Raw genomic sequence first — 13,755 nt, 5'->3', positions numbered from 1 at the left:
AAGCAGAAAAATCATGGCTTGTGTAACGCGATCATCCCGAGCTCTTCTCGTTCAATCCGGAAGTACCATAAACATAAAATGAAAGCCGAAAGCAGAAATATTAGTGATTTCCCCAAAATACCTCATACCATACATACAATGGCCCTTGCCCGACAACCATTAGGCCTCGCCCAGAACAGATCTATCAGTAATAAGTAATGGGCCCCGTCCAACACACTCATCAGGCCCCGCCTGACATCGGGACCCGCCCGGTATACATATGAAAACATACAATAGATGCAAGAGTCACGCAGACAACTATCATACAAATAATAGTAATCCATGGGCAAACATTGGTGCCTTTCCCGACAACCATCAGGACCTGCTTGGAACATATCTACCAGTAACATGCAATGACACTCGCCCAACACACTCATCATGCACCACTCGGTATACATATGAAAACATACAATACATGCAAGTGTCACATAGACAACTAGTATAAAAATAACAGTAATCCATGGGCCGACAATGGAGCCTTCAACTCACCATACACTAGGATGATACTCACCTCAAACTACTAAAAAATCAGATAAATGCTCAGACTGTTGGTCTGGGAAATCTCCACACTAAATATGATCAAATAATATCATAACAAATAATTAGGTCATAAACCATAACCGATAGTTGAAATCCATATTCCCAACTCTTAGGGTAAAGGACTATTTTACCCACCCCCTCAAAACAAAACCCATACAATTAAGGACCACACGTTCAAAATGGCCCAAAACCAACCTAGGCCCATAGTAGGCAGTACACACCGTGTACCTGGCCTGTATGCCGCACATATTCGAGTGACCACCTTCGGGCTTCAAACCCAGTTACTCAGGAGTACGACCGATGTATTGGTCAATGCCCCAAATCCTCATCCAACGTCTTAATCCCTTAAGACCATAATGTCCAAACCTCATATCTACATCTAAATAAGGTATTATTCCATAAAGTTGGCGACTGTACTCATTAGCATGTCTTAATGGACCCAACACTAAACCCTAGTTCCAAAACTCCATAAAAAAGCCAACAAATCAAACCTGGATGAACTTTAACTTTCAAGATTTGATTTTTATGGTTCTATTCACTCCTAAGTGCTCAAAAGGACAACTCAAATGGTCTGGAGTAGTCCATACTACATAAGACCAAGGTTTTGGGAAAATAAAGTGCATAAAAATGAACATAATGAGATCTAGAAAAAGGAAACTCAAGGTCTAAACTTGATACCATCTAAAGATGCACAAGAAGATGTAGAATATGGATCCAAGGGCTTGAATGCACCACTCCTTCTTCAAGAAACTTCCTGCACCACCAAGAACTACCCAAAAACACCACAATATCATTATAAGGCTCGAGAACTCTTAAAATACGGTTAGGTCTTCGTGTGATATCATCTAAGGCATGGAGGCTAACGAGGGGAAAGGTTTGGAGTTTATAATGATACTTAAATAGGGTCCAAACCCTAAAATTAGGGTTTATAAATATGCCCAACATACGTTTCTCACCTCAAAAGTTCCACTATACAACCCTTGTGACCAAATTCACAAACTAATTAAAACAAGAAATACCTTAGAACCGAGTGTTACAATATCTGTAAAGAAGGTGATATCTACATTTGGGAGGTGGTGGTTCAACGGGGGGTGCTAGTTTCGGTGGTTTGAGACTGGGATGTTCACTTCACCTCCAGATTTTGGAGGAAGTTTCATGAAGAATTGGGCACTCAGCTACATTTTAGTACAACGTACCACCCCCAGATTGATGGACAGAGTAAGCTGGAGATTCAGACGTTTGAAGATATGCTCCGAGCTTGTGTATTAGATTTCATAGGGAGTTGGGATACTTACCTTCCACTGGACAAGTTCTCTTACAACAATAATTATCATGCCAGTGTTAATCGACCACCTTTTGAGATGTTATATGAGAGGAGGTTCATGACCCTGGTTTGTTGGGGGAGGTTGGGCATCGGGTCATGGGGAATACTGAGGTGGTACTTGAGACCACTGAGTTGATTCCGCAGGTGCACGATAGGTTGCGATTTTCACAAAGCTGACATAAGAGTTATGCAGATCGGTGACGTTCGAACCTCAAGTTTCAGGTGGGAGATTTGGTGCTTCTGAAGGTCTCATCTTGGAAAGGTGTCATTTGATTTCGGAAGCAGGGCAAGCTGGGCCCCAAATTCATTAGTCTGTTCAGCATTTCCGCCCGGGTGGGAAAGGTTGTGTATCGGTCTGATTTTCTTGATGAGCTCAGCCAGATCCACAACACCTTCTTTGTTTCTTAGCTTCGGTAGTGTGTGGCCAATAATTTCGTAGTTGTTTGTTTGGATGACATTCAGGTTGATAACCACCTTAATTATGTGGAGACACCAGTGGTGATCTTGGATACTAAGATGAAGGTCGTACGCAACAAATAAGTGTCTTTGGTCCAGGTCTAGTGGTAGCATCAGAAGGGTTCCGAATGGATGTGGGAGCCCAAGGTAGAGATGCGAGAGCACTACCCTAATTTGTTCATGACATCAAACTTCGAGGATGAAGTCTAGTTTAAGTGGGAGAGAATTGTAACATCTTGATTTCCAGGTATTTACCTTTTTGACCCTTGATTGGTGATTGTATTGCAAAGTTGGTCCCTAAGGGTGTTTTCGTAATTTTAGCCATGTTAGACGTACGTTGGACGTATGCTGAGTAAGCAATGCATATGTGAAATATCTAGTATGCTCAAGAATCATATTTAAGTGATATTGCTAATTAATATATGATACTAAATGATCACACCAACAACTTGATATAATTGATTATTTATTAAAAATTAATTCTAACAAATATTTAATAAACTCTTATAATTAAATAGGAAATAATATTTTTCATTAGCAAGTAACATTAAATAATGCATATGGTATTAATTAATAAGTCATGCACAACATTTTGGACTAGATAAATCGTTTTGTTTTTTACCAAATAATTAAAATTTATATTTTATAAACATGCTTTATAAAATATGAAACTCATGATATATATATATATATATATATATATATATATATATATATATATATATATATATATATGTCCAAAAATTTGATGGAGGGACAAGAAAGGTAGTCAACAACATGCCTATATTAATTTATTCACAAAGGCTTGCTCTTGCTTTTATTGACTTTTGTTGCTAGGGACATGGTGTCTTTAAGCAGAAGACTCAATACATAAAGACCTTGCTTTTGGTTGAATAAGTTGCTAGTTTCTTGATCCTTGTTTTAATTTGTGAAAACTTTAACTTGTGTATGTAAATACACTATCTCTTACTTTTGGTTCATAGATGAAGATTAATTACTTGTTCTTATACTCTCTTGAAGTTCATATTGGTTATGAACTTCAAGCGTAAAAGATTAACAGTTTTCTTACAGGACTAGCATCTTAAATGAAGTTGATAACTTGTTGGTGTCTCTAAAGTTCATCAGTCTTCATCAACTTCCAAGCCTCCTAAGAAGATCCAAAAAACTACAAAGGTTGTTATCTATTCTTCTTCTTCTTTGGCTATGTTTGTTTTCTTTCCAAACTTTGCAAGATGATCCTTGGTGGGTTTAACTTATTTATGGTATTCAAAAATGATCAAGTCTTTTGTTGCCAAAAATCGTGCTTTTGAAACTAACTTTTAAATAAAAACCCAACAAATGGTATCAAGATCCACCTTGCAAGTTTGGTTAAATTTTTTGATTTTTTGAAATCTTAGTTTTTGGAGAATATGGATAACTTGGTTTTGTATAAAAATAAGTTCATACATATTTTCAATGACAACTTTGTAATTGCTATTTTATGTGACAAAAGTTTTCATGTATCTTTTGTCATTTAAAGTTGTCTTAGAAAAACAGAGGTTGTTTAATGTGTATGTTGATATGTATCATATGCATAAAATTGCCAAGGACCATTATGTTTGTTGTGTTTTTGTGTTTGGTGTTTTTATTAAAAAAAATGGTTGTAACAATTTATTTAATCATATGATATGTAATAAATTAAATAGATTAATTTTTTAGGTTTATTTTTCTAAGTAATAGATTAGTTGTTAGAAATAATTTATTTGTACAAAAATGTAACAAGAAATGAAGCCGGAGCCATTTTTTGAAGACCAAAGAGCAAATTTTGAGTTTAACAAATACTGAAAGTTAATGACATTTTCGTAAAAGTGTCACTAATGTTGTTTACAAAGAGTTGTTGGACTTTTTTGTGGCAGTTGCTGAAATATTGCTTTCAAAAAGCATTTCCAATCTTTTGCAAGCAAATGGTGTTTTCTCAAGTGGGAGCTTCTACAACAATATTACAATAAGATTTTTTTGGTCCCTTAAGATGTCCATTTAGGAATGGACTTGACATTTTTTGTGTTGGCTCACAAAAATGTCATTAGTGGGTTATGTTTATGCACATATAATTTTATACATGTTTGTATTGTTTATTTTATGCAATTATCATGTGTGGTTGATAAATTAGTTTTTCACATGCTAAAATAATTTTTGGACAAACAAAACATCACATTAAGTTTTTTTTTTTTTTTTTTTTTTTTTTTTTTTTTTTTTTTTCAAATTTTATAATGTGGACATAAGATGTAACAAGTTATAATTTAAAAATAAAATCCGGTTTTATAAAAACGCTAATAACATCAAATTTTAAAATACTCAAATATAAATTTTAAAATGGTGATTTTTATAACTTATAGAAACTTCAAATATATATAAGAAATAAAAGGAGGTTTTATTAAGGATATAAAAGGTTCAAATGCACTCAAACTTAATACCGATTATTAAAATCGAATCGCATCAAATTATATAAAAACTAGTTTTTTATATTGAACCTTTAAAATTTATTTTCTTTTGAAAATCGGTACCATGGTTTAGTATATGCATGTAATAACCATGACATCATATGTTTTTGAGGCTAGAATTATAAAACATATAAAATACTCTTTTACAAACCTCAAATCTATGCAATCATTTTGAAGAACACTTTTACATCTCTTGTATGCACTAGTCGGATAAATGATAACTGACCACTTTGTGTTATGTTTTGATGGTCAGGGTGTCTTTGGGATTTCTATAACTACATTATAGGCTGATTACACAGGTCTTTCAAATTGGATGGTTTGATCGTAAATCTTTTGTGATAAAGGATACCTAAGCAAGAGAGTTCCAAGGCATAGATGAGATCAAACATGTCTAATTAAATTTATTATTAGCGGTCCCATGAATCTAGGTATTATGTAGTAAGATATAATTGATGATCGATATCTACCAGGTTGAATTTAAATGGATGGGACAAATGATACCTAACATTTCTTTGTTTTGCAACTTGGATCCTAGACTTTGATAATTAATGTTTTTGAAAACTAAAAGGGTATTAATTATTAAATAATTTAAATATTGGAAATACTACATGAATTTTGTTAAAATTTTGTAGTTAAATAATCCATTCTCATTACTATGAATTGTCATTTTATTTAATGACTTAATGAAACAATAACATTAACTAGATACAACTTCAATGAATGTGTCCGTGTCTTAAGAGACAATCTAGTAAGAGATATGAAATTATATACACTTAAAGGTCCTAATCCTAACCTATTTGCTTTGAGCAATAAGCCTGAACATGATACATAGTAATGATATTACTGTGATGCTAAAGATTGTTGAATCAAGAAGTGACCCTCTTGAACCTCACATCCGAAGTCACCATCAACATTGCGGATTCAGCTACCGCAACCTGCCATGATGTCATCTACAACCTACCGCAACTGGAATAAAGAATTAGTTTATCTTATTTCTTTACTATGTAATGTCTAGTGTACCTTGCAGGGACATTTTTTTTATTAGTCTTTATTCAGATCAAGTATTGTACTCGGACCTATATAAATAGAGAGTTCAACTTCTTTATCAATACACATCTCTCTTGCATCTCATATCATATATTCTCTTTACTCTCAAAGATCTTACTGAACTCAACATTTATATTAAGATCGTAATCTCTCCTTCGGGGAAAGTCTCTCTTTACTTAATCACTTTGAGCTGATCATACTTATTAACGTGGTTTGATTGCAATCCTTGTTACGAATCAGCCTAAGTGTTTACTTGATATAATACTTGTTGTCATTTATATTTCCTTATATTTCCGTACCTAACAATCTAACTATCTAACGTTAACTTATTATTTTTTAGCTTTATGATCCTTTGAGTTAAACTTTATTCCGCAATCTTACTTGTACTAGCGTTTGTTCAAGTGTGTTACTCAAGTTTTTCTCTCAACAATTGGTATTAGAGCCAAGTGGTTGCTTTTTGAACAAAAACTCTGATTTTAAAAGGCCTTCTATACTAGTAAAGCTCATTTATTTCAAAATAACAAAATATTTTCAAAAGAAAAAGGAAATATAGCACAAGCATTATCACTCAATGTTTCCAACAGTGTTGGAGGTTCGAATAGAGCTCCAATATTGCTGGCAAATGAGGATCATCATTGATCCCAAAGGATGGAGATCTGTAGAAGAAGGACCTCATGTCCCTGTTCTTACTCCAGTTCAAGCCAACGATGCCTAAGCTAGACTTGGAGGAGGTCAAGCTGCCTTGAATCGCCCCACAAAGGATGATCTCGACAAAATGGAAAATGATGCAATTGCCTTTTATGAAATATCCTATGGAGTTGCTCCTGAAAAGTTTGACATCATCATAAATTGGAAATCCGCAAAAGAGATCTAGGATGTTCTCAAGAATCTATATGAAGGTTCTCAGCAGGCACAAGATAAGAAGCTCACTACCATACTCAATGAATTCAATAATTTCAAAGCTCATGCGGGAGAAAGCCTTGAGGATTCTTTCATAAGATTCAACCTAATAGTCACCAAGTTATCAAATGCTGGCACTATCCACAACAACCATGAAACCAATATCCAATTTTTTAATGGTTTAGGGAAACATTGGACTACCGCAAAGATGATAGTCCAAGGTGATAGGAAGATTCACTCACCCTCTCTTTTCAAATGGTATGCGGAACTCTAGGCACAAGAATCAACCTTGCTCAAGGATTGTGCGGACTGCAGAGGACCACTCGCTCTCATGGCCCAATCTCCACAAAACTTAACTTCTCAACCTTACTCTCTCCTATGAAAACCTACCGCAGTTATATGTAGCTGACATAGAGTATGACTATGAAAAAGAATTCTAGAATGCTATTCCTCTTGTTAGCCAACAATTCAATCGTTTACCTTCAACTTCCTTTCGCAAACATCAGCAATTCACTAAACCTCCCTTTAACTGCAACTTCAACCCTCAAAACAATCACGCTCGATACACCAACACAACTTCACCAATACTCACCACCTACAAGCTCTCATCAAGCCAAAGAGATACCACAATCTGCTAAACCAACTGACTCCGGTCCCTCGGCTGAAGTTGAAGAAGATGTTGTCATTTTTCGTAAGTGCAACAAAGAGAATCATTTTTCCAAGGACTGTAAAGAAAATGTAGTCAAGGATGAAGCCTTTTATCTCTGAATGGCACAAGAGATGGATGAAAAAGAAAAGGGAAGGGCATGTGTGTCAACGATTCCTTGACAACCTTAATGACACATGTGTTACCGTCCTTTCACACTATAACAAGGCCGTAAATGAGAAGCACATAGCATCCCAGGAAATTTTCCATGTTAGAGGACGTTTAGAAGACAAAAGGCTCAAAGTGGCCATGCTTGAAAGAAAATTAGGATTAGAGAAAGATGCAAAAATGTTATGTGAAACTCAGTTAGGCATAGCATTAGATCAGAGGGATTTAGCACAAAAAGAAATTGTGCGTTTGAATCTTTTAATTGAAAATTTGTTTAATGAAAGTGATACCATTGATAATCTAGTAAATAATAGAACCGTTGATAACACGTACAATTGGGGCTGGTCCAATGGGTACTCCACCGCAAAAGACTCATCACTCCAGTTTAGCAAAGACCGTCTCTATGTCCCACCTGACCGAGAGTTTCACTTTCCTGTTAATGACAAGACTTTTCCTGAAGATATAAGAGCTCACTTCGGTAGACTTCACAACCTGAGTAATAATTGTTTCATTGAGGAAATTCTTCCCGAAACCTTGGATCATTCATGTGATCAAATCCTAATTTTTGGCACAATTTATCCCAACTCTCAGGCTTCATCTATTTTTGATGAGGAAATTCTTGTGGAAGGACCCGAAGTTCCAATGCAGTGTCTAAACTTGTCGTTAGGTCGTAGTTTCGAACCAAAATTACCATCCATAAAGTGTCCCAATAATGAATCAACTCTTACTTACTCTGTTGTAGTTCAATCCACTCTACCACATACTGAAGTCAAGAGTACTATGACAATTTAGCAAATTCATCATGAATTGCCCATCGATAACTTTGAATTTGGTCAATGTTCTCAAAGTCTTGTTTCTTCCAGCTCAAATAACTCAAGTCCTCATTTTCTAAATCAGACAAAATTTTCAAGGAAACTGCAGCTAAACCTCACTGACTGTGGTTCTCCAAAATCACAGGCAAAACAAGCTTTTAAAGAACTCAAAACTCGTGGGAAAAAGAAAGGAAGTTTTTCAAAAAGCAAAACCAGAATATCCAAACAAAAGGGTCCTGAAAAACATAATCAGATTTCAAAAGACACTTACTCATCCTAGACAAAGAGGAATGTACTGTTTCAAAAACTTTTTTAAAGTCCCCTAACAAGTTTCAAAAAGGTGTCAAATCTTTTTCATAGATATCACTTTCAAAACTATTCATCTGATAACCCAAAGTGGAAAGGAATTTTGCCAACTCCCACACTTCAAAAGTCACGTCAATTTAACAAACAAACAAAACCTAGGAGGAAATCAAAACAGACAAAAGATCTAAACCTAGGAAGAATTCCACAGCCCAAACCTTTTCAACCCAAGGGCAACTTAGTTAAATCTCAGACTGGTCACAAGCCTCACAGCACATCCTCCGAATCGCTGACCAGGTGTACTGTCTGGCTAAATGAGAGAAATCTCACATTTGAATTTTATTATCATAAACGACCAAATCAAGTCCAGCCTCGTAATCCTACAAAACCCCTTACTCATCCTAAACCTCGTAACTTTCAAAAACCTTGTAATTCCCAAAAGACAAAACATCCGGGTCTACGTTTGAAAGTTGGTACGCAACCTGTTACCACCATCTCCTTTCATGCATCTAAGAAGAACTCTGTTGTAACCCTGGGCTCCAAACTTGTTTGGGTGCCCAAACTAACCGTAGGTTCTTATAAACTTCATTAAAGAAATTGAACTCCAAATCAAGCTACCAGTTTGTAGAATCCGAAGTGACAATGGAACCGAGTTCACTAACCATCTCTTGGATAATTTCTTGGTTTCTAAAGGCATTAGCCACAACTTTTTTGCTCCCTACACACTGTAGCAAAATGGAGTATCAGCGCGAAGTAACCATACTCAAGTAGAAGTAGCCAGATCCATGATTAACTTTGCAAACCTTCCTCTATACTTCTGGGCCGAAGCAGCGACAACATCATGCTTTGTCCAAAACCGGAGCATTGTCTGCAAGCGTCTCAACAAAACTCCTTATGAGGGCCTCAACAACCGAAAACTGAATGTCCGATTCTTCCACATATTACGGTGTAGATGTTTCATGATCAACAACAAGGATCATCTTAACAAATTTGCACCGAAGTCATAGGAAGGCATATTCCTTAGCTACTCAACAAACAAGGTGGCATACAGAGTCCTTATCAAACGTGCACGACTAATTGTTGAAAGTTTCGATGTCAAATTCGATGACAATTACGTCCGCAACACTGCTACTTCGAGTGAAACAAAATTAATCTTGGAATGTGATATTCCAGCCTCTTCAGGTCCTCTCAACATCGTTGAAATCAACTATGATGACCTCTTCGATCCGGTGGAGACTGATAAACTGCCCGAAATTCTTGTGTCCCCAGAAGCTCAGCAACAACACACAGAAGTATTTGGACCTTCCATCTCTGATGACTTGTCTCATGGAACTTCCACCTTTCCAGTTGAGGGTGAAAGCAATACTCCGGTTCTTAAGACAACCATCGAGGTTCCAGTTCTTGAAGATGTAGCTCCTGTTTCCATCCGAAGAGACTCTAATCCATCAAATGCTTCTTCTGAATCGGATGAAGAAGAAAATATTGACACAAGAAATGATCTGAGGGTTATCACTCATTCTCGTTTCCATGGGGAACCATTTTTTGTTCATATGGAACTCCCATCTACAATCCAATGGGAACCTCATTCTGATCGTACTCTAGTCCATGTCTAAGATACATCTGTTGGCTGCTCACAAATCAAGGGGGAACTACCCTCACCCACCGCAGAATCTTCTGATGTTGGTGACATTCCTTCCACTACAGCTGTTGATCATCAACAATCTCGTTTACATATCTGGACTAAAGAACCTTCTTTGGGTCAAATCATTGGAAACCCATCTGCTGGCATACAGACTCGATCCTCTCACGATCTTACGGACCACTGCCACTATGCAACATGTATGTCTGCAGTCGAGCCTCAATCCATCAAGGAAGCTCTCCTAGAGCTTGACTGGATCTATGCCATGCAAGAAGAGTTAGCCGAATTTGAAAGAAATAATGTGTGGAAACACGTTCCAAAGCCTAAAGGTCACACTGTTGTTGGAACAAGATGCGTGTACAAGAACAAGCTCGATGAATCGGGTGTGATCATTCGTAACAAAGCAAGGTTAGTTGCAAAGGGGTATAGTCAATTAGAAGGTGTTGACTATCATGAAACATATGCCCTCGTAGCCAGGATGGAAGCAATACACATCTTCTTAGCATATGGAACACACAAAAATATCAAAGTACACCAAATGAATGTAAAAAGTGCTTTCCTGAATGGTGGATTGAAATAGGAAGTCCGCTTGTAACAACCTCCAGAATTTGAAAGTCTAGAGCTCCCATATTATTGCTTCAAGCTTAAGAAAGTAGTTTATGGTCTTAAGCAGGCACCAAGGGAATGGTATGAGACTCTTGCTGAGTTTCTTTTCATGTCAGGATGTAAAAGAGGAGTGATTGACCCCACATTGTTTCGAAAGGCAAATGGTAATCACCTTATTCTTGTACAAATCTATGTGGATGATATCATATTTGGATCAACAAATCAAGGTATGGTGGATGAATTTGCATTGCTCATGACCAAGAAGTTCCAAATGAGCATGAATAGAGAGGTCAACTTCTTTCTAGGACTCCAAGTGAAACAAGTGCCTCAAGGGATATTCATTCATCAGGAAGAATATACCTCTAAACTGTTGAAGAAATACTCAATGGATAATTGTTCCTCGGCCAAGGTTCCTATGGCCTTCGGATATAATATTTTTGTTGATCCTTTCGGAGAATTAGTATATCATAGGACTTATAGAGGAATGATTGGTTCATTGATGTACCTTACTGCAAGCAGACTAGATATTGTTTTCGCAACAGGCTTATGTGCCAGGTACCAAGCCGACCCCAAAGTATCACACCTAACCATAGTCAAATAGATCTTCAAATACTTAAAAGGAAGCAAAGCTATCGCACTATGGTATCCTGCAAGGAATGACTTTGGCCTTCAAGCCTTTACAGATGCGGATCATGCCGGATGCAGATTGGATAGAAAAAGCACATCTGGTGGCTGTCAATTTATAGGAGGAAGACTAGTTAGTTGGTCTTCACGAAAACAAAATGGTGTTTCTTTCTCTACCCCAGAAGCCGACTACATGGCCGCAACAACTGTTCTCAAGTCCTATGGATGAAAACCCAACTGATGAACTACGGATATAGAATTTTGAGAATACTGATTTCTTTGATTCAGAGAGTGCTATAGAGATTTCTCAAAGTCCTATTATCAATCGAAGACAAAGCATATTGAACTTCGGTACCATTTCATAAAGGACTATATACTCAAAGTTAACATTTAACTAATCTTTGTCCCATTTCATGAAGAAATTGCGGATGTGTTTACAAAGGCACTTGACACAACAAAACTTAATAGTTTTCTATAAATGTTAGGGATGATGAATCCAGATCCACAATTCTTTTGAATTGATAAGTACCACAGAACATTTCTGGTCTCCGTTGCGGCCCTAATCAGATATATCTATTATAGATGGTTTCAATATACTCCGTGTACCGCAACCATATATCCTACATATATCTCTTGGGTCCTTATTTCTTGTTATTTCTGGTATTTTGTCAAGTTTTCCTCAAATCATTCTACCGCAGTTACATCACCATCAATCCGCAATGATGAATTAATCCGCAATGGAGGATCAATCCACAGTCACACTTAATGATTTCTCAACTACTACTTTATAAATTCCTAGAAGATTGTGTGCTATTAAATGGTTCTCATTAAATAAACCAAACATTCGTTTGTAGCATACAAAGTTTCAGTTACTTTTCAAATAGTATTTTGGTGTCAGACCTATTTTAGGTATCATGAAAAATAAAATAGTTTTCCATAAAAGAAATCGTTTTAAAAATCTTTTCCTTAAACTGCCAAATCCCATTATCCCCAAGATGTCATATATGTTCCAAATTCCACCTTTATTCAACGAACTTTTTCCCTTCACCAAACGTTCTCCAAACATGTGATATTGGGCCTGACATATCATTAAATGCCCCATTTTGAAAATATAAAAAATAATTTCTTATATTTATCTTATTTGTGGCTGAAAATGGTTAAAACCCAAGGGTTTTTACGATTAACAACCGTAAATAGGGTAAATCCATTAAACCTTTCAAACCCGGAGCTATATAAATCCTTTTTCCCTCCCAAGAAAGCTTTACACTTTCTGAAATCTTAAAGATCATCTTCATCTTATCCATCTCCTTGCACTCAAATCTTTTCTGCAAGTTCTTCAAATGTTTTCAACAATGGTGAAGTCTGGTGTATCAAAGAAACAATCAAAAGCCTCTGGATCAGCCTAACCCAATGGTTCTGAATCCGCGACGAGAAACTAATCACAATTGATTGCCTCAAGCAGTTTTAGGACAATCTTTGAAGATCATCAATCATATAATGAATCCATTCGTCTCGTAATCAAGTTCATCTTAACTCATCCTTTGTTTGGAGCCTTTGACTAGTTCACCGATGTTGTTCTACTGTCTACTCTCTTCAAATGTGCATGCTTGGCATATCGACCCCTCAACAATCTTCAAGAAGTTCACCTGAACCTAGTTGATGATTCCTTGGTCATCATGACCAAAGAGAAGTTTCTGAATGCGATCAACTTACGTGTTCTTCCTAGCACAAAGTTCATCACCCCAAGTGTGAATGACATCATCAGAACTCTTTACCATATGGGATACCAGAAGCAACTCAGGTGAATCAGCGAGTTCAAGAAGAATAAGATGCCTACGGTTTAGCAGTTTGTGTGCCATTTTATCATCTAGAGTCTCTCTGAGAGAACCGTAGGCACATACAATATGGGCCTTAAACTATTGGAATTGGCGTGGAGTATTTTCACTCGCAACGACGTCAACTATGGGTAGATCTTGTGGGATGAATTCCTTCTGTACATTCCCAAGGAGAATCCAAAGGCAGCACCAATAGAGCTCACCTTCGCACGCTTTTGGTCCCTATGCATTTCCGACCTCTACCACGACGAACAACTTAGCATGGGGAATGACATCAACTTTTTCATCACCAGAGATCTAAACAGGTACCCAACTTCTAAAGATCAATCTTTGTTT

This window comes from Lactuca saligna, chromosome 9, assembly GCF_052625555.1.
Source record: "Lactuca saligna cultivar CGN05327 chromosome 9, ASM5262555v1, whole genome shotgun sequence".
NCBI classification, from domain to species: Eukaryota; Viridiplantae; Streptophyta; class Magnoliopsida; order Asterales; family Asteraceae; genus Lactuca; species Lactuca saligna.
The sequence above is the reverse complement of the archived record's forward strand: the minus strand, read 5'-3'. Positions refer to the sequence as shown.